This window comes from Carassius gibelio, chromosome B1 (assembly GCF_023724105.1).
Source record: "Carassius gibelio isolate Cgi1373 ecotype wild population from Czech Republic chromosome B1, carGib1.2-hapl.c, whole genome shotgun sequence".
NCBI lineage: Eukaryota > Metazoa > Chordata > Actinopteri > Cypriniformes > Cyprinidae > Carassius > Carassius gibelio.
Window position 1 is genome coordinate 23,076,596 of NC_068396.1, and position 22,831 is coordinate 23,099,426.

The window sequence follows — 22,831 nt, forward strand, 5'->3', positions numbered from 1 at the left end:
ACTATATGATGCCTGGTTGTCAAGCCTATTTTTGTATTTTATTTTTTCTCACATCCGGTGCTTTGAAGCATCAAAAGCTGATACGACATGCTCCTTTTGGAGTGTTAGCAAAGTGTCTAAGCAAACAGGAAGCAGCTCAGACTTAGACAAAGTGTCTTGCTGCAAACACTGCTTTGATCTTCTTTTAATAACCTTCACTTGTCCTCTCACTGTTCCACTGCTCAGGAACAAAGGATTTACACCGGCATAAACATATATTTGTGTATACAGTCAGGTCCAAAATTCTGAGAACACAACTGACAGTCTAGGATTGGAAATTCTAATTATAATAATGTCATTAATTGATTAATTAATTCATTAATACATTCATACACTCATTCATTCATTCAATCATTCACTCTTACATAAATAAAGTATCAGTGTTAGTGCCGATGTGTGCTGAGTCAAACTTGTTTCTCCTTGGGCATCCCGAGTTCGAGTCCCGGCTTGTGGACCATTCACAGTCTCATCCCACCTCATTCTCCCACTTCACTCTCATTGTCTACGCACTGTCCTATCATAATATTGCCAAAACACCACAAATAAATATCAAAAGAAGTGTGAGTTCAGTGAGATTCCATTACAGATTCAAGTCCATATTCAACCCGTTCTCATCAGTCTGCGTATAAATAACACGACTTTACACTTTCTATTTGCGTGTAATGCATACGCCAAATGCCATTTTTGCGTGCATATGATACGCCAATCCTTCCCATTAATTTCGGTGGAGAGCAGATGCGTCCAAATAACACGCATCATCTTCAGCGGCAGTGACGTCACCAGCGAGGCTCGTTCAGTTCACCTGATGCGCGTACACCTTCAAACAGGTAAGCAAGGGTAAATATATTTTTTTCTTCTTCTTTTTGTAATGATATCACGTGGTTAAGCGTATTGTTTTAATTATTTCAGTATTTCTGCATCACGTTAGACAGGGTCGTGTTTTTAAAGGGCAGTTTATGCTCAAATTATGGGTCAGTGGGCTGCTCAGCTAGCCTACCATTGTCATTAGCCTAAGCTAACCTGTAAGTTACTGTTTATAGACCTGTTGCAGTTTTAAATAAATAATGATGTGACATATGGGTCTTCAGCTTTTAGACATGACTAATACAAGCACAACAAAGCACCCAAACCCAATATCGCGTGATAATCGTGATCGTGTAAAAAGTCCACACATTTAGCATATTTTTACAATACTAGCCTAACTTTTGCTTGACCACGTCATGTGTAGCCAATACACACACAGTAACTACAGCATATTTACCATGCTTCTCCTACTGTAACCGTAGTTTTACTCTGGACTTTGTAACGCACATAACCACGACATTTACTATGGGTTTACCATAGTAACCATAGTTTTACTCTGGTATTTGTATTTACTAACACACAATAACCACGACATTTACTATGGGTTTACCATAGTAACCATAGTTTTACTCTGGTATTTGTAGTTACTAACACACAATAACCACGACATTTACTATGGGTTTACCATAGTAACCATAGTTTTACTCTGGTATTTGTATTTACTAACACACAATAACCACGACATTTACTATGGGTTTACCATAGTAACCATAGTTTTACTCTGGTATTTGTATTTACTAACACACAATAACCACGACATTTACTATGGGTTTACCATAGTAACCATAGTTTTACTCTGGTATTTGTATTTACTAACACACAATAACCACGACATTTACTATGGGTTTACCATAGTAACCATAGTTTTACTCTGGTATTTGTAGTTACTAACACACAATAACCACGACATTTACTATGGGTTTACCATAGTAACCATAGTTTTACTCTGGTATTTGTAGTTACTAACACACAATAACCACAACACTTACCAGGATTTTACCACAGTAACTGTGTTTTTACTCTACACTGTTTGTAAAGCACAGTAACCACTAAGTTTGCCATGCCTTTAATATCTTTTTGTGATGTAATTGTAATTCAGTGTTTTTTCTGTCTTGCAGTTACGTCGGATTACATACTCCACAACAACCTGTAATCCAGCAGATCTTTAAAGAAGCCATCTCTTGTAAAATCTCTCTCTCTCTCTCTCTCTCTCTCTCTCTCTCTCTCTCTCTCTCTCTCTCGCTCTGCTAGAATTAACAGGGAACTTCAACTCCACGCTCCCAATGCTGATATCGAAGAAGCTGTCAAGGGGGCTGAACAAGTCCTTCAAAGGATCAACCCTTCACAGGTAATGTTGAAGACTCTTAGTTATAACTGATTTGCTTTAATGAACGCATCCTTATATTATGTGTTAATCAAATATTTTGGTCACAGATCATTTTAACACACTGTCTCAACATGTTTATATTTCAGGAAGGCCTGTCATGAGATTTGAATTTGACCATCTTGTGCATTTATGAAGAAGACCAAAAGCTGCAAAGGCAAACACTTCCAATGGTACGTCAGATACATTTTTCTCAGCATTTGATGTTTCTTAAACTTTGGTTCACTTAGCCCATCAGGAAGAACACTCAACAAAGAGCATGTTGTAGTAGTAATAATTCATCCAATAATCATATTATATTGCACAAGCGTACTTGTACAAAATTCTACAACTTTTACTCCTACTGCTGTTATTGGCCATTACCACAGCTCCCATCAGATTGTGCCCATTGTAAGAGTGTTTATATCATGAAGTTTAAATGAAGTCCATTGTATTCTTTATTAATCTTTACAAATTGGTGCCGCCTCTTCCTGTTTCAACAGTACATGGTATCTGTCCACACCTCATAGTCTGCCTTTCTTTCTATGGTGATGTTACTGAACACATCTGTCTTAGAAGCAAGAGAATGGAAATCCTAGTTTAACTTTTCAAGTGCTACAAATCAGATCTTCAATGAATTTGGGCAATCAGATCACTTAAAGTTGTTCACACAAAGACCAATAACTATAATGAGAAGTATTTTAGCATCCACACCAACAGACAATACTGTACAATTACTGCTATGCACACTGCAGTTACAGTATGTTGTATTCTGCCATTTGTTGTTGTCAGTGTTTTTGTTGTTCATAATGTGATAAATTATCTTTGTTTCTTCTTGCAGGATTTCTCACAGATTACTTAATCATTCTTCATCAGCTCTTCACAATATCAGCCCATTCAAAAGCTTCCAGATCTTCCTCTCTTGTGTGACACATCTGCTCTCAGTCCTTTACTGCCAACCTCCAGTCTTAGCATTTCTGCTTGTATTCATTTTTGCTCTACATTCATCACTCCAATCTCTACTATAAGCACTCCTGTATATATATATATATACACATAATAATAATAATTATTATTAACCATTTATTTGTTTTGCATTTATTCACAATAGAAGCAAACAATGATTACAGGATATATGTTTTTAAAGGTGATAATTGTAAAATATTGGAGCATTGTTCTTAATCATTTTTGCCTATTTGGTTGATAAAGGGAAGAAAACAATATATTTTCAACTGTAGCCTTGATTATTCTTTGGCATCTTTTGTCAGGATTATTATAAATTATAAATGAATATTAAACTTATGTTTTTTGAAGGGAGTTTCTGTTGCAATTTTGTTTGTTTGTTTTCACTTAGTTACCTCTATGCATTTTTTTTATCAACTTTTCTTTTTTTTTTCATAGTGGAATAAACTGGAGAGAGACTGTTCTGGGCACTATGTTTATCTGCGAAAAGTTTGACATATCAATAAACACTGTAAAATGACTAGACAATGAGTGATTGATGTCATGATGTTTGTTTGTTTGTTTTCTATTCCTATAGTTCAACTGGTGGTTCTAAGAATTGCAAGTTTTTAGGGTCCATTTCCATGAAAAGTAGATGTGATAAATTGTTTACCTTTAATACACTATAAATACATTGTAAATATTACAGAAGGAAAATTGAGTAGTAGAAAAATATTGTGTTTAAATAATCTTCAGAGGTGTTTTTTTTTAAGCAAATGAAACATTTTGACATTTATTTTTCATACAGTATATGCAAACTTTTGAGTTTAAGTACTGTACACTAATATTAGTGTAAACAATGTAGCCTATTCAATACAATGGGAATCATTATACCTTCGTTAAAACACAAAACAAAAAAAAACACCTTTAATCAACGTATTTCTTGCTGCATCAGGGTAACTGCAGCTTCTGTCCATTCACTACAGGAACCCGGAAGCTCCCGGCATAAATGACCATATATGTACAAGTTAGTGTGACGCCTCTGCTCAACTGGGTTGCCATTGGCTTTGACGTTCCCTTGGCTCTCGCAGAACTCGTTGTGATTGGACTATCTTTTAACCCAAATTATAAACCGCTTAATGTTGCAAAGTCCGTTTGACTGTAATTATTACGTCAGTAACACCTTCAGTTAACAATGCAGTGTTGCTATGTCGTGAGAAATTACCTCTTTACCGAAATCGTAACCCTAACCCTAAGCACAACTCCAATAAACTCCAAATACCAGCGCTAATATTACTCGCGTTCAAACGATAGAATGGCAGAGGCTTATGGGTAATGTAGTTTAAAATGTTTAATAATTAAAAAAATGGGAAAATGCAATCTTTTTTAACAAAGGGTCATCTAAACATGTTCATTGTGTAAACATTAATGACATATTTAAGAGGCAGGCTGAAATTCGATATTTTACTAAGTGCACTTTTTTAAACACCTTTATACCACCTTTCCATATATGTTTGAAAACTCTGTCCAACATTATTTAATTAGCATAGCATAAGTAGTTGTCCTGCCAATTTTTTCTTTGACACTATAATCAGACTTTGATTTACAGCCATTTGAAATTTACATTTTTTTGCTCTTCTAGGGGACTCTACTGGGCCCTTGAAGATGGAAGGGCAGTAAAACATACACATACCTTTTCTCATCATGGACAACAGACTGTGCTGAGTCATAATTTTTAAGTTTTTCTTTTCAACAAATTGCCAATATGTAAGTTGTAAGTCATGTTTATCTTAGAATAAGAATAGAACCATAAAAATATACATCAGTGCCTATTTGGAATAGGCTCCAAATATTGAATTACATCAGGTGCAAGGATACAGTATTGAAAGTAAACAAAGACACCAATTTAAACAACCAATACATACTTTCACAGTGTCAATGTGTCATTCAGTAAGACAAGGTACAGAGAGTGTGTAGTTTATAGTGCAAAGCCATACAATTCATGCAATGCAAAGAATCATAATATTAAGAGCTAATTTGTGTCTCTGTGTAAAATACTCCTCATATTTGTCCTCCTCGGGTACTAAACATCAGTAATGTGCATGCTCATCTTGCTTATTATACAGTACTGGATTCATGTTGATCTTTCCCTTGTCCATCACCTTCAGTTGTGCATGAAATTCCTGCAGCATTATAGTCCATGCAGTATCTTCTAATGCAGCTTTCAGCCTGCCCTTCATCTAACTGAATGTCATTAATGTAACCAAATGTTCATTTCTTAATTAAAACACATTTATCTATTGTTTACAAAATTAAATGGTGTATTTACCAAACACCATTCTTAATATAGAATATTCACCCTACTTTATTATCCAACACCATGTGCAGTACTTTACTGAAGGATACAACATAAAGACAACTAAAGTAGTGTATTAAGACAAATGATATACAATTTTTAACAATATTAAAAATGGGTTATGTTACAACCATGTTTTTCTAATCAGATGAAGCCATGCAAATGCATGCATGGTGAAATGTCTTGAGCCCCAAAGAATCACATCAAGTTTTTAGAGCTCTCTTGCTTTTCTTCCTCTTCTTGCTTGTCCATGTCCTGGACATATCATAATCTTCCATGTCATAATTTTTTTTTTGCAGTTGTTATGCAGCACCCTACAGCACAACTGATGAACAAAAGACATGTAACCAATTTAAATCAAATGTCTTTATTGTCACAATACAATGAACACAAGTATACAGGTGATGAAAGTCTTGGGTGCAGACTGCAGCGTGACAGTATGGATGACAAATGAATTAATTCATGAATATATATGAAATACAAATTCTGAATATATATATGAAACACACATATATAAGGGACTCAATTCAGGTAGAGAACAATATATGTTAAAAATTATGCTATACAGAGAGCATGAATTGAAAACAATAATAATCACAGTACACATACATGTCTGCAGTGCAGCACGGTATGAATTAGTGCAAACAGAATGTCAGGGTGCATAATAATATTGAGTCCAGTCAGCATAACTGATAAGAGTGCAGGGCATATGAGGTTGGTGGGGTGTGTATGGTTTTACTGGTATGAGTTCAGTTCAGTCTGATTGCCTGTGAAAGGAACTTGTCTCACTGTCTGCTGGTGTAGGTTCTGTGATAACGCATGCCTGATGGTAACAGTGAGAGCAATCCATGGCTCGGCTGGCTGGAGTCTCTGACCGTCCTCCTCACACTCCTCCTGGTCTAGATGTCCTGGAGGGCCAAAACATGTATTTAGGGTATGGTAAATCAATAAACAATATATAGTATTTTTATTTATAATTGTTGCATTGATTCTTGTTGGGGATATTGGCCAAAAGAATCCCACCACAACTAGCTCTCGTTGTTTAGCTGTGATGTTTACTTTTACAGGCCGTAACATCTGAGCTGTCGCAGTAGAGCGGTTTGTGAATGCAGTCTTCACAGAAGATAACTGATGGGTTCAGGTAGCAGTGATGCACTTGGTGGCCATTCAATTGATATCTTCATCAACTGGCTTCATCTTAATTCAAACAAACAGACAAAACAATAAGTCAGCAATAACAGCAATAACCATTCTAGAGTAATAGTGTTGGTGAATACAGTTGCAGGTGTCAGTACTCACCATATTCAGTAATTTCCTTCCCAAATCACAGAGATGATGCACAGTTTATTTGCTCATTTTAGGAGCTATAAAAAAGATGTATATGTGAAAAACTATAACTGCGGACTTGAAAAGTCTTTTGAGAGATCAACATCAATGTTGTACCACACATAACTGCATTGAATTCAGACATACAAATGGAAATGTGAAACTTTTCACCTTTCTGTCTTTTCTTTTGGGGCACAAGAAGTCCATGTTCATTCCTCATTTCTTTAGGACTGGTTTGACTGATTTTCTTTGCGTTTCTGGTCTTCAGCTGTAAAACAAGAAAATATTTATTGACCCCCATGTTTAATCATTATTGTTGTTTAAAAATATAAATAAAGCAGATATAATTATATACTTCAAGCACAAGTTCCTTGGCAACTCTAGTAGGCTCCTGAGTTCATCTGTACACATCAGATTCAGCGTCTGAGAAAATGCCATCATGCAAACTCTCAGTTTCTGCCTTACAACAGATCATAAAAGAATGTGTGAGTGAGGGAGTACAGCATGAAGATGAAGTGAAAAAGGCAGAGAAAGGCAGAATTTTGTGTTTAAATTTAACAGAATGAGGGGAACATTTAAGAGATTTAAGAGAACAGTACCGTCTGTTGGTGTGGATGCTAAAATACTTCTCATTATAGTTATTGGTCTTTGTGTGAACAACTTTAAGTGATCTGATTGCCCAAATTCATTGAAGATCTGATTTGTAGCACTTGAAAAGTTAAACTAGGATTTCCATTCTCTTGCTTCTAAGACAGATGTGTTCAGTAACATCACCATAGAAAGAAAGGCAGACTATGAGGTGTGGACAGATACCATGTACTGTTGAAACAGGAAGAGGCGGCACCAATTTGTAAAGATTAATAAAGAATACAATGGACTTCATTTAAACTTCATGATATAAACACTCTTACAATGGGCACAATCTGATGGGAGCTGTGGTAATGGCCAATAACAGCAGTAGGAGTAAAAGTTGTAGAATTTTGTACAAGTACGCTTGTGCAATATAATATGATTATTGGATGAATTATTACTACTACAACATGCTCTTTGTTGAGTGTTCTTCCTGATGGGCTAAGTGAACCAAAGTTTAAGAAACATCAAATGCTGAGAAAAATGTATCTGACGTACCATTGGAAGTGTTTGCCTTTGCAGCTTTTGGTCTTCTTCATAAATGCACAAGATGGTCAAATTCAAATCTCATGACAGGCCTTCCTGAAATATAAACATGTTGAGACAGTGTGTTAAAATGATCTGTGACCAAAATATTTGATTAACACATAATATAAGGATGCGTTCATTAAAGCAAATCAGTTATAACTAAGAGTCTTCAACATTACCTGTGAAGGGTTGATCCTTTGAAGGACTTGTTCAGCCCCCTTGACAGCTTCTTCGATATCAGCATTGGGAGCGTGGAGTTGAAGTTCCCTGTTAATTCTAGCAGAGCGAGAGAGAGAGAGAGAGAGAGAGAGAGAGAGAGAGAGAGAGAGAGAGAGAGATTTTACAAGAGATGGCTTCTTTAAAGATCTGCTGGATTACAGGTTGTTGTGGAGTATGTAATCCGACGTAACTGAAAACAGAAAAAACACTGAATTACAATTACATCACAAAAAGATATTAAAGGCATGGCAAACTTAGTGGTTACTGTGCTTTACAAACAGTGTAGAGTAAAAACACAGTTACTGTGGTAAAATCCTGGTAAGTGTTGTGGTTATTGTGTGTTAGTAACTACAAATACCAGAGTAAAACTATGGTTACTATGGTAAACCCATAGTAAATGTCGTGGTTATTGTGTGTTAGTAACTACAAATACCAGAGTAAAACTATGGTTACTATGGTAAGCCCATAGTAAATGTCGTGGTTATTGTGTGTTAGTAAATACAAATACCAGAGTAAAACTATGGTTACTATGGTAAACCCATAGTAAATGTCGTGGTTATTGTGTGTTAGTAACTACAAATACCAGAGTAAAACTATGGTTACTATGGTAAACCCATAGTAAATGTCGTGGTTATTGTGTGTTAGTAAATACAAATACCAGAGTAAAACTATGGTTACTATGGTAAACCCATAGTAAATGTCGTGGTTATTGTGTGTTAGTAAATACAAATACCAGAGTAAAACTATGGTTACTATGGTAAACCCATAGTAAATGTCGTGGTTATTGTGTGTTAGTAAATACAAATACCAGAGTAAAACTATGGTTACTATGGTAAACCCATAGTAAATGTCGTGGTTATTGTGTGTTAGTAACTACAAATACCAGAGTAAAACTATGGTTACTATGGTAAACCCATAGTAAATGTCGTGGTTATTGTGTGTTAGTAACTACAAATACCAGAGTAAAACTATGGTTACTATGGTAAACCCATAGTAAATGTCGTGGTTATTGTGTGTTAGTAAATACAAATACCAGAGTAAAACTATGGTTACTATGGTAAACCCATAGTAAATGTCGTGGTTATTGTGTGTTAGTAAATACAAATACCAGAGTAAAACTATGATTACTATGGTAAACCCATAGTAAATGTCGTGGTTATGTGCGTTACAAAGTCCAGAGTAAAACTACGGTTACAGTAGGAGAAGCATGGTAAATATGCTGTAGTTACTGTGTGTGTATTGGCTACACATGACGTGGTCAAGCAAAAGTTAGGCTAGTATTGTAAAAATATGCTAAATGTGTGGACTTTTTACACGATCACGATTATCACGCGATATTGGGTTTGGGTGCTTTGTTGTGCTTGTATTAGTCATGTCTAAAAGCTGAAGACCCATATGTCACATCATTATTTATTTAAAACTGCAACAGGTCTATAAACAGTAACTTACAGGTTAGCTTAGGCTAATGACAATGGTAGGCTAGCTGAGCAGCCCACTGACCCATAATTTGAGCATAAACTGCCCTTTAAAAACACGACCCTGTCTAACGTGATGCAGAAATACTGAAATAATTAAAACAATACGCTTAACCACGTGATATCATTACAAGAAGAAGAAGAAAAAAATATATTTACCCTTGCTTACCTGTTTGAAGGTGTACGCGCATCAGGTGAACTGAACGAGCCTCGCTGGTGACGTCACTGCCGCTGAAGATGATGCGTGTTATTTGGACGCATCTGCTCTCCACCGAAATTAATGGGAAGGATTGGCGTATCATATGCACGCAAAAATGGCATTTGGCGTATGCATTACACGCAAATAGAAAGTGTAAAGTCGTGTTATTTATACGCAGACTGATGAGAACGGGTTGCCATATTGGTTCACTTCCATAAATGGTAACAAAACCTATATAGGTCAGGGGTTTCATTTATAAAACTCTCCGTGGATTTCATCCTAAATATTTACGTAGACACAAAAGCTAGAGTTTGCTTACGCCCAAAAGTTTTCAGATGTATAAAACCATCAGATTTATAGAACCTTCACAAAAATCTCTTTATAAATTCCAGTCAGGGGAAGATTGTGCGTACATGCATCTCCACCTCGTCTGCTCCCCAAAATCGCCATATATGGAGCTTACAACGCCTAGTTTTACTATGCATAACCTCATCTGCATATCATTTCCATGCGAATTCCCATGGAAGTGACAGCATGTTTAACACAGAGACAGTAGGGAAATAGTATCCTTGCTATGTTTTACAAAAAAGATATGAAAATAGCCATAAAAACTAAATGGTTTCAAGTAGTTCTCAGGTATATTTTAGATGACCTCATTTTTTTACACTGGCCAAATAAAATTTCAATTATTTTAAACAATTCAGATCAAATTAAATGTATGCAGTTTTGCTGATAAGATAAACATATTCTAGCTATTTTAGTTTAAACAGATAAGCCCATATTTATTGCATCGTATTGTCTGATTTGGTGCGTCACTGACAAAGTATTGTAAAAAGGAAACATGCAAATCTTACTGCATTCTCCTAGTTACATTCCTTCAAATATAGTGGAATTTTTTTTTATGTTGTAGAGATGACTTTACACAAAATTATCACCTCCATGCAGCTGTGGTTGTACAGTAATCCAACAGTGTTCGCCAATAGGTGTTGCAGTAAGTGCGCATCATAAGTGCTCCTCGCTGTCATTAAAACGTAACATGTCACAGGACAATTATATTTATTGTTAATGAAATTATGTAATTATGTTGTTTGTAAAATTGTCATTTCAGTGTTAATCTACTTTATTCCGAGTGGAATATTTAATATAAATGTGTATATCAACATGAAAACAGGGTTTAAAACCATTGTTTATTTCATTACTTTTCTCACTCCTTGAAAAAGAGTTTGTATGCATGGTTTATAATATCTGTACGGTGCGTCCTTATTCACAGCAAGTTTATTTTTTATAAATCACGATATGTGCGCATGCATATATTATGAAAATTGTGTATGCATATATTATGCCCATTTTTTGTGTATACAACCTTTAAAAACAGGGGTGCACATCATTTTTTTCAGCCTGGTTCTCATAAGAGAACCTGGAGATTTGGTTTGGTCCTCACACTGCATATAGTGTGACCCATTAAATAAACTATAAAAAATTAACTAATAAAAGTTATGATATTAATGCACTTTATTTCTTTCTCTTTTTTTTAATAAAATAATAATAAATAAACTAAATAACAGTGTGTGATAATATTAATACAAATTAGAGATGGTCCGATACCCTTTTTCTCTTCCCGATACCGATTACGATACCTGGGCTCAGGGTATCGACCGATACCGAGTACTGATCCGATACCTCGGTGTGTATCTGTATATACAGCTGTCTATACTACTAGCCCTGTGTAAATTGCTAGAATTATTTTATGGTGTGCTTCAGACTCATCCCTTAATAAAACATGAACAAATACATGGTGAACTACTGTATTCATTACAGTATTTTTATTATCTGACATGAATTGACAGTATTATTTATTTTCTTAAGAGAAAAAGAACTTCAAATGCAGCCAAAAATCGATCACCGCAAACTAAAAAAGGTATTTTAGTTTTACAATAAAACTGTATAAAAAATGCAACAAATAAGTCTAGGAATATAAAAAACTTATATATTAATCAGATAATCTGTTTACAACAAAACAAGTAAAAAACAAGCAACCGTCTAGGCATAATTATTATTATTAATAGAGACGTATTATTATTACTACATAGAGACATAGCTAAATCTACTGTAGACTACAACAGTAGCTTAATATATTATCAATTTACTCATGTTAAACCAAATATTTATTTTAATGGGCTGCCATGAAGTTCTTTGAGTGTCTGTGTTTATGATATGACAGTTTTCTCAAATGAAACGGTAAATTCTCATGAAGTGATGGTCTATGCGTTCGTGTCCTCATATAGTGACACACAGCAGAGACTACAAAACAGCGAGCTCCAGTGCATCTGCGCCCGTCACTCACAGAGATGCAGAATTTGCAGGAGTAAAATTTAAATGGTATTTTGCAGTTTAATATTCACAGACACTAGTATATACTCGGCTACTGTCTGGAGCCCTGCGCTTTGACTAACACGGAAGCAACTGAACGCAGCTGCGGGTACCGAATATACTCGGGAGTGGGTAACTACCGGTACTACAGAGACATACTGCTAACCACTGATCTATAATATAGAAGCGGCTTCACTGTCTGTTGGCAGTTTAGAATGCGATGAGCGATCCAGTCATATATAGATCAGTGCTGATCTATAAGCGTACAGCAGAAATGTTGGCATAATCAAGCGAATCGAACATGGATAGCGTGCGTCGGCGGTCCTAAGTGTGGTTTCACTTTCCTAAACAGAATGACAAAATGCAACATTTGTATTAAGATTGTTTCGTGCATAGGGGGGTGCACGTTGAACATGATAATGCACATCCGGGTTCATGGAGTAGAAATAGAAATCCTATGCTGCCTCTTTTTTCTCCTATTTATGCGTTCAAGCTTATTCTACACCAAGCGAACGTGTTTTACGCACAGCATGAGATAATAAAGTTATCTGTCTGGAACTCTTACGCATCCTGCCTGAGAAGGCAGATTGTTTCTGATTTTATACTGTACCTGCTGCTAATCTATACTGGGTTTAACAAGTTGTTTCTTATTGTAGGACCCTATGATTTCCGCAATGCATAAAACATGGACGGAATCGCGGAATCCAGTCATAAAAATGGAATTTACAGTTTAATGCAGAATGTCACAGAATTTGCTAAATTTTTAATGAATTAATCAAAAGTTGGTCATTGCACTTACATCAAATAGCGATATGGACTAGTATCTGTAAATATCAAGCCGGAAAAGTCTATATAAATATGAATCCTGAATGTTCTGCGTGTCTGTGTTAATGAATGGCGCAGAAGCGCATTTTCATTCATCACACACATGGAAGTGCGTGTGACGCTCGCAGTGATTTCAGAGTCTGTCGTCTCTCTAAATAAGTAAAAAAAAAAATGTATAAAGTAAAAAGAAAAAAAGTTAATAGAATTAAAATTTATGAAAAAGGTCAGACTATTTCCTTCAGAAAGACCATTGGTTAGCTAGATGATTTAAAATATCCTAAACTTTTTTTGACCCTGCCTCTTAAAAGAGACGCAATCGAGAATCATTAGGAACCGTAATCGAAACAAGGAATCGAAATAGGAATCGAAATCGTTCAAATGCAAACGATACCCAACCCTACTTTTGTCACATCCTTGTCTTTATTTTTCATATTTCCTCTGCATAATTTAATTGGCTTCTGCAGCAGATTACAATATAAATGCATAATTACTTTATGCCCTCAGTGTTTTCTTCTGTATGTACAGTATATTGTACTGTGCAAGTGTTGCCGAGTCTATAGTTTTTCCTCGGAATTGGACTTCTTTTTCCACTATTTCTGTGTTTTTTTTTTTAAACTATGTGTGTTGAGGTGGCCCTACTAATTTATTGTTTTGCCTTCGGAAAATTTTCGGGACAGCTTTGGACTAGTTTTGAGAAGCAGTTGGACGTTGTTTAGTGTAAAAACCAGGGAACCATGTACATATCGTTTTTTCGCTATGCTGGTCAGTTCAGAACCATGATCTGTTCAAACTGGAAACCAGTGGCCACATTTAAAACAATAGCTATATGTGAAGTGCTGTGCAATCAAATAGATTTAAGAAAACATTTAAGAGGAACTGAGCACTAAGGCTTGCAGTGTGAACATAGCCTTATGCTCCCTAAAGCTATATTAATTTCAGAAGTCATCGCTCTGTTTCTGTTGTCTCATTCTGTATTATATTACGGTAATATTGTAAAGTTTTGAATTATGTTGTTTTAATATACTCCGGCCTTCAGGGTCATTGTAATATACAGATTTGCTGATTTCCAGTGTCCTGAAAGGTTAACACTATGTGCTGTGTGAGCAATAATATACTATATAGTTGTACAATCTATAGTTGTCTGTCACATTGAGAGTCAAACCTGTAACTGTGAGTGCTTGTGTTGCTCTGCATACAGGTATCCATGACCGTTTGTCTGTATGCACATGTATGATTAATTTTTGAAATCTTGAACATGAATAATGCATTAGAAAGAAAGGCAATTATGAACCAGTTTTATTTAGCAATAAAACACTGTTAAAATATAATGAATGCACTTTCATTTCAGTTGAAGGTACTCCTGCCACAAAGCTGTTTTATTTGTGGGAAAAGGCTTTTTAGAAAGAAAAAAAAAAGTAGCAGAAATAAAGTAATAAAGTGCTCTGTAATAACAAGAAAGCTCCATATTGTGGCTCTTGCGCTCAGATCGCAGATGCGGTTCAGCTTGAAGCCAAAGAAGATTGAACAGCGAGACACTTGAACAGAAGAAAATAAAGCAAAACAGAAAACTCGAGAAGAGACTGAGCACAGCGTGTTTAAACGTGCAGGGGAAAAGCTTTTCAGCTGTTGTTGAACTCTAAAATCAGTTGGGCTAATTAGATTTTCAAAGCTCACAGTGTGGCATATTTGCCTCTAATCAAAATCATTCAACATATCAGTCTGTGTTGATATTCTATGCAGCAGCCTTTACTGTCAGATGTAATGTTGTGATCACAGAGAGTGGAGGCAGGGAAGCCACAGTCACTATCATTTGTACGTATCCCTATCTTTATCCAACGATAGGACTGTCTTTGCATTAAATTTGCTCATTTGAAGCTAGATGCCTTGCCTTGTTCTAGACCTAATATTTGTAAAAGACATAGCAGCGCTGGTCTCAGATCAGTCTAGTGTGTTGCTTTATTTCTGATCTCAAGTAGCCAGAGTTTGCAACATTGCAATATATTATTTTCAAGAGCTAGCCACTAAGAAATGATATTTTTTGTTTTTATGTGAAAAAATCATGGTTATGTTAATAAATCACATGGTTAGCTCAGTAAAGGATGGAAAGACAACTCCAAAAAAAAAAAAAAAAAGATTTTTTCTTTTTTTTTGGCAAATAGTTCTAGTCAGTTGGGCTTGTTGTAGCAGACATATACACAATATAGTTAGAAATTTATTTGAAGAAGTATGGGAAAGTATATTTAATCTTCACAATTTATTCATAATGACTTTATTTTATTACATTATTTAATTTTCTTGAATTGTTTATCTTCACAGATTTTTCGATATAAACGTTGAAATATATATATATATATATATATTTAGCACAAATAAGTACAGTAAAAACATGTTTTCATTCTTATACTACTGTTCAGACCTTTCTTTCTTTTTCTTTCTCTCTTTCTTTTTAAAGAAATTAAACTTCCGCAAGCACACATTAAACTGATAAAAAGTGACAGTAAAGATATTTCATGTTTGTTTCATGATTTATAAAGATTCATATTTCATACAGAAGACACAGTGCATCACAGTCTGCTGTGTATGTGGTTGCATAGTCACAGGCAGGTCAGAGTGTTCATGCTGACCCTTTTCTGCTTTAAAAGGGCACATGAGTGTCAGAACTGGACCAACTGAAGAGATAGAAAAAAGTTGGCTGGTCTGATGATGATTATTATTTATTTATTTTTAATAAGGTGGCATGTGCATGTGCGTTGTTCACTTGGGGAAGAGATGGCAGCAGTATGATGAACCTGCCATATGTTCTGTATTATTTAACAGACAGATCATGAACATCTCTTCGACAGTTTTGCTTCAACGGTTTGCTGTCTGAGGCTGAGACTACTAAATTCTGTACTTTTTAACTATAGGTATTACTGTCTCTAATCTCCCGCTTTATAGAGGTTTAGAACAGTATTTGAAAGTAATGTGGAAGCACTTCAAATAGACAGAGTAACAAAGAAAGTGAGAGAGAATGAGAGGCCATGGAGGAGAAAAAAAAGATATTTTAGAGTTTTTAATTTCATGAGGATGATCCTGGGTAAATGAGTCCTGCCCAAATGAATAGAGTCATAAAAAGAAATAAAGTATAAAAGCCCTGGAATTAATCAAGTTACAGACACGCCGTGACCATCAGGAATGTTTCAGAAATTTAATAATGTGAGCTAGGTGTGTGTGTGTGTGATAATCACAGTGGCTGGCTCTATACTCTCCTGTAATTTCAGCAGATGTTTAATCTCTCTCCAGAGGAAGTGGATGTTGCTCTTGTTGAACAGCATCAGATCTGGAGTGCCTCTCCCTACAGGGCACTGGAGGTTAATGTAAAAATCAAACTCAGTAGCATGTGACGTATGGAGCATCACTTTATTTCAAAGCATATTTTCTCTTACAGCACACGCAGGTGCCCGAATATATTTAATAGACCAATACCTCAGTTCTCATCCTCCTGTTGAGAACTCCAACACAAACATTCAAAAGTTCAGGGGTGTTAAGACTGTCAAATGTCTAATGTTCATCAAGGTTGCATTTTTTTTACTTAATAATACAAATTAAATAGAGATGTTTTGAAGTGCATATGTGTGTGTGTATATATATATATATATATATATATATATATATATATATATTAGGGGTGTAACGGTTCACAAAATTCACGGTTCGGTTCGATACGATACACTGATGTCACGGTTCGGTTCGGTTCGGTTCGATACGTTTTAGATACAGCAAAATGTAAAAACATCTCAACTTTTCAGAATGCCGCAAGCGCACCGCGGGTCATGTGACAAGAACCAACCAATCAGCTTCATCCTTTCCCGTAACAAGGTTGAGAGCTCAGCCAAGATGAAGGAACAGCTGATCATAGTTGTATATGGATTGCAATTTTGAAATAAATTTAGTAGCAGAGCTACTGCAAGCGATTTTTAGAGCTGCAAATCCATTTATCCTTCGCTGAAATTTCCGCGTCTCATGGAGAGAGCACGTCATTGTTGCTTAGCAAAGACAGACGCCTCATGAGCGCTTCTGCCCGAGCGCTTTGGAAAGGAGGAGAAAGACGTGCTTAGCGTTTTCCACGCGTTTTTAGGAGCACCAGACCTGTTGGTTATTGGGGGATCTTCTCATTTCTAGTCTGTTAAACGCATTGGCTATTTTGCAACGAGCCTTCAGCGCGTACTGAGTGAGCGAGCGCCTGCTGAGTAGCCTAACATAAACATATAAGATGGTGTTTTTTTCTTCTTCGGGAGTGTCAGGGGCGTTGCCTGTTACGTTGTTTGGGTTATTGGGCTACCTTGTTGAACGCATATCATTATATTTCTATCTCTCTCTTTTTTTTTTTTTTTCCAAATATAATTAATTACTCCAACGAACCGTTCGGTATACATAATGCGTACCGCGTACCGAACCGAAAGCGTCGTACCGAACGGTTCAATACGAATACGCGTATCGTTACACCCCTAATATATATATATATATATATATATATATATATATATATATATATATATATATATATATTAAAGTTTAATTTATTCCTGTAATGGCAAAGCTGAATTTTCAACATCATTACTCCAGTCTTTAGTGATACTTCAGAAGTTATTCTCATATGCTGATTTGCTTCAGAAACATTTCTTATCAACATCGAAATCTCTCTCTCTCTCTCTCTCTCTCTCTCTCTCTCATTCTCGTCAGTTTATACAACAAAATCTCCTATGAAAATAAGCTAAAAAAATCTGTTTTGGTCTCAAACTTTTAAGTTTTCTCAACTTTTTATCTGTTAAATGGCTGCTTGAAACATTTTCATTTCAATTAAATTTATTTTTAATACTATTGTCACTATAGTAAATATTCTACCCAGGACACTTAGTTTAAAACCCATTGTTTAGGCTATGTAAATATTGTTTATTTTGATTTAACTGGTTTTGAGAAAGTCAAACTTGATTTCTCTCGAAGATCTTGTTCAATACATTTAGAGAGAGAGGCAAATGGCCATACCCCATCTCATGTATAATAATCTGAATTCGTAAACATTAAAATGATCCATTTTAATGGATCCATCCATCCATCCATTTCCCTGTGTTGTAATTCTGACAGAAATGTTGCCCAGGATCATTTTCTGAACACAAACTGTATAAGAACTTACACATTATTACTTAGCTCCGGCTCTATTACTAAAACAGGCTGACATCACCTTTTTATGACTGTAAACAGATGTGATGTCAGATTGGACAAGCATTTCCATTTTTCCCATCATCTTTGTGTGCATCATTGTCATGGGGCTTATTTATTTCACAGGTGCACAAGATGGGCTCTCTGATCTCCTGCGCCAGACACAGGGCAAATGATGTGGTTGATCAGAACACAATGGATCCTTCCCTGCTGGACATGTCTTTTTCCTGCTATCGTTTGAACTCATCACAGTCGGTGCTATATTCCGTTTGTGATGTGAAGCAATGCTCTGATGTGCAGATGTTCTCATTAGCAGCACCTACTGGAGACGGTCCCATATTCTCAGATAATGATGTATCCTGCAGTGGACATCCAATGTTTTTAGGTTGATAGTTCTTCCTCTTTTGTTACTGTTGTTCTCATTCCTTAGAAAAAACCTTGGGGAATTGAGTTCTCAGTGCAAAATAGAACGTGTTACTTTGACGTTGTTGATGATACTTAGACTCACGTCTTGACTATGTGTGATGTTTAGATGCACAGCCTTCTGACAACAACAAATATGTGCATTCACTCACAAATATCGTCCAACTTGATCGAATTGCTCCTGACAGCAGCTGCACAAAAGACTAATTTAAACCGTCCTTGTCCTCATCAGCAGAGCCTGTTTATGGAACCTCGCTTATTTCAGTATCACTTCTGCTGACGCCTGCTGTAGGCCATTCAGAGAAGAATTCTATTTATCAAACAAAGCGCATGTAGCACCAGCAATCACAATGCCAGTAGAGGAGCGGCGGCTGACAGACAGGACTCAGGACATTGAAAACCATCTTTGAGGAGGAAGCTGTGAAAAAGAGCTCCGGCAATGGGGATTTTGGACAGCGCTGCTAAACAACATAATTAGATAGTGGTGCTGGCAGTGTATAAAGCATCTGCTTGCTTATCTGTAGAAAAAAAAAGAAAGGGTGATGAGAAAAGGGAGGAGAAAACCAGCAGAGAATTGCAGGGAGAATAAGCATGCCAAATGTTGGGTTGAAAGAAAGGACTTTAGCTTGAACACCTCATTTACAAACTGAGAGACTGAATGAATGTTGCTAAAGGAGTCAGATCATTGTGGCTATTATGCTCAGGTTTAAATAGTTATCTAATGACACAAGTTTATTCATACTAATGGACTATATAGTCGTTTCCCTCTATAATTCATTATTTGTAACATGTTCCTGTCAGTTTCTCCTCAAGTCTCTTCTGTTGCACCTTCTGTTGATTAAATGGTTGGTTAAAGTATACAGTACCTTCTTAAAGGGATACTCCACCTTTAATCACTTTAATCATTAATCACTTACTCACATGTCGTTCCAAACCCATAAATGCTCAGTTCATCTTCAGAAAACACAATTTTAAGATATTTGGAATGAAAACCTGAAGGCTTGAGACTGCCCCATAGACTGCCAATTAAATAACAGTGTCAAGGTCCATAAAAGGTATGAAAAGTTGTCGTAAGTATATTCCATCTGCCATCAGACATGCAATCTGGGTTATATGAAGTGATGGAAACACTTTTTGTAAGTGAAGAAAACAAAGGTCTCCTCTGCGTATGCTCCTCAGCGCCACAAGCATGCACTGTATGTAATCTTATCGTATCTTAAACAAACTATCTATATTGCTTAGAAGAATATATCTTAAAATGTAAATAGAGGTACAATTAGCATCAAGATACATTTGAATTTTTTATTTTATTATTTTATTTTTTCTTGAGAATGGATTATTCACTCCATGCAGGGCTGATTCAGTGTATTATTTGAGAAAGAGAATTCACAGGAGAAAAAATGTGAAGTACCAACAACACAAGACAAATGGTTGATCTCCCTGCTCTTATGCATGCTGGACTACATGGATACACAGGGATTTCTTGCCCAGAAAAGAACCATACCATCAATCCAAACTGTATGCTAATTGTAAGTCACCTTTGACGATAGTGGCCAGATTTTCTTTTTTTTTTAGCTTCCTAAGAAATAGAAAATCAAACTCCTGCATTCTTTACTTTTAATCCAGCAATATTAATTAAAGTATTTTAACATGGTCCAAACAGATCCTTACCTCCTTTTCACTGGTTTAATAGAATGTACATTAAAATGATGTATCATTGTGGGCCAAGCACATGCTACATTCTTTATGCACCAAAAAAAAAAAAAAAAAAAAAAAACATCTCTTACTGAGATACCCTGTTTTACATTAAACGAATGAAAAACCAAATCAAGAAGAAAAGAAAGAAAGAGAGAAAGAAAGAAAGAAAGTAAGCTCTTTTATCTCTTCCAAGTCTCTTGGGTTTGATTTGTCTTTGTGCTGGGGAACAGTGACACTCCTTCTACATGATTCTGCTTTGCAGCAGCCATATGAATTGCATAATGAAGGCAGTGATGCTTTTGAAGGCGACATCCACCACTGCGCTTTGTTGACCACTTTTAATTAGGCAGCGCATTGTGCCGTGAGCCAACCCACTGCAGTCTGGACTGAGTCAGTTATTGCTAAATTTACTGTAATCAATGTTGAGAAAGCTGAGCTTGATGGCCTGCCAGAAAACTCATGTGTGACAAAAATAGGAAAAAGAGAAACATTCAGAAGACTTAGTTCTGAGTCATTTTACTGTTTTTACTGATGCATTAAAATCTGCAATGCAGCCCAAAAAATCTCAGATTTTTAACCATAACTGTGTTTTTGAAAATAGTCCATTCCTACTTTGAAAATTTAAAACACCTTATTTTTAAAGTTCATTGGTTTAAATTGTTCTAACCTCATCTGGAAAACAAGAAGAAAAAAAATTAGAAACACTGCACTGCTGTGCTTTTCTACATCCAAAATATTTTCTACAACGTCTTTTTTCTCTTTAATTTCTGAGGACAGACAGCTTCCGTCGGCCTCAGATGTAGGACATCCTAAATAAAGAATGTTGTTTTGTAAGAATGAGTTATATGCAGGACGTGGAGAAATAAATAGTGCTGTGGCTTTGCAAAGTGGGTTTGAGTGTTTCAGCTTTTGTAGCCATGTCCTTATAGTATGCATACATCTGTCAGTTGTAGCACTTCTCAAAAGCAGCTTTAATCTTATAATGCATTTATATATGTCATTCATTCAGGTGACAATGCCACATCAATGTTTTCAGGCTGACTTAAGTGTTAAACAATCAATCAATATATATATATATATATATATATATATATATATATATATATATATATATATATATATATATATATATATATATATATATATATACAGTATATGTATAATTAATTGTTGTTGTTTTTTTTTCTTCATTTGACAGTGCTTAGTCACCATTTGCCATATTACTGAAATTTACTCTGACTAAAATGTCATCTAAATTTAGTAGATAAAAAATAACACATTACTTGGCAGGTCAATCTCAGATATTGTAGACTATGATTGATGATGATTTTTTTTTTTGCTAAAACATTTGTTGTAGCCATTTAAGAAAGTGTATTTTCTTGTATTTTATTTGTTTAAATATTATTGGTTCGTGGTTTGTTTAGTTCAATTTGCTAATTGTAAACGTCATAAGGGGCGGTAAACCGAATGGCAGAACGCCGGAAGAAGGGAAGTGGGTAGGACATAATTTTTTGATCACTTCATATGTTTTGTTTGTAGAATTCTTTTCTTTGGAACAAATTTCATTTGGTATAATTTGTATCTTAATTTTAATGCATTTTTTGTTGGTCATTTACTAAAAGGCAAACAGTTCTCTAAATGAAGTGCGTTCAGAACGAGGACCGCTACCATGATTCCGCGGCCAAAACAAAGGCTGAAACAACAGTATTAGTGCACATTTTTAATATCAGGTGATGTTGTATTTTCTAGAAGACTACAATCTGGCTGCTTATGCTACATTGATTCACTATTTACTAGGGAGAACTGCAAGGCCTACATGTAAATTATTCACAGCAAACATAAGTCAGTCATTACATTCATAACATCAGCAAACTCCACCTGTGCTCTGCCACAAAGTCTTTCCATCAGAAGCCTCTGTGTCCCTGTGGGAGAGTGAGATACAACATTGCTGCCAGCAGTTCCCTTTTTGCGATTGTCAAGTCGAAGTTATATTCTTCTAGTGAAATTCCCCACTGACAAACTCGGATATGCTTGCGTTCTTAATTTTTTTTTTTTTTTCTCAGAAACTCTCTGAGGCCTTAATAAAGCAATGCTTTTGTTTTGAAATTATTCACAAACACAGAAAAAAAAAAAAAAAAGCCGCACAAATCCTCTGAGCTGCTACTGGAATCCAAGCACCTGCCTCCCCATAATCCACTCTGCTAAGTAGCACTCTAAATCATTTCCCTAAAAATCTCTGTGTCTTTTTTGCTGGATTAATTTTGAGTGAATAGTCTCTGTCATTTCCAGTTTGCTTACCTGAAGCACTTCCATGGCGAGTCTTGCCCAGAGACAAAGCACTGAAAGGCATGTAGACGTATTCTGCATGTATGAAT

The 22,831-nt window shown here is 35.7% G+C and overlaps 1 protein-coding gene and 2 long non-coding RNA genes across 4 annotated transcripts in view; 2 read left to right on the top strand and 1 right to left on the bottom strand.

Moving 5' to 3' along the window:
* Positions 1–22,831, top strand: part of galntl6 (polypeptide N-acetylgalactosaminyltransferase like 6) — a 203,812-nt gene that overhangs the window by 33,925 nt on the left and 147,056 nt on the right. The window lies entirely within an intron of this gene.
* On the top strand, positions 642–3,741 carry LOC127949130 (uncharacterized). 2 transcript variants are annotated; one of them, XR_008152251.1, is made up of 4 exons: positions 642–866; positions 2,022–2,251; positions 2,377–2,460; positions 3,108–3,741. It is a non-coding gene; the product is annotated as an uncharacterized LOC127949130 (long non-coding RNA). The 2 variants fall into 2 exon arrangements; XR_008152252.1 differs by having other exon boundaries at positions 2,155–2,251; positions 3,108–3,739.
* On the bottom strand, positions 6,903–10,135 carry LOC127949131 (uncharacterized). The gene is made up of 6 exons (XR_008152253.1): positions 9,912–10,135; positions 8,228–8,324; positions 8,019–8,102; positions 7,246–7,350; positions 7,062–7,158; positions 6,903–6,928 (listed from the first exon to the last, which is right to left on the bottom strand). It is a non-coding gene; the product is annotated as an uncharacterized LOC127949131 (long non-coding RNA).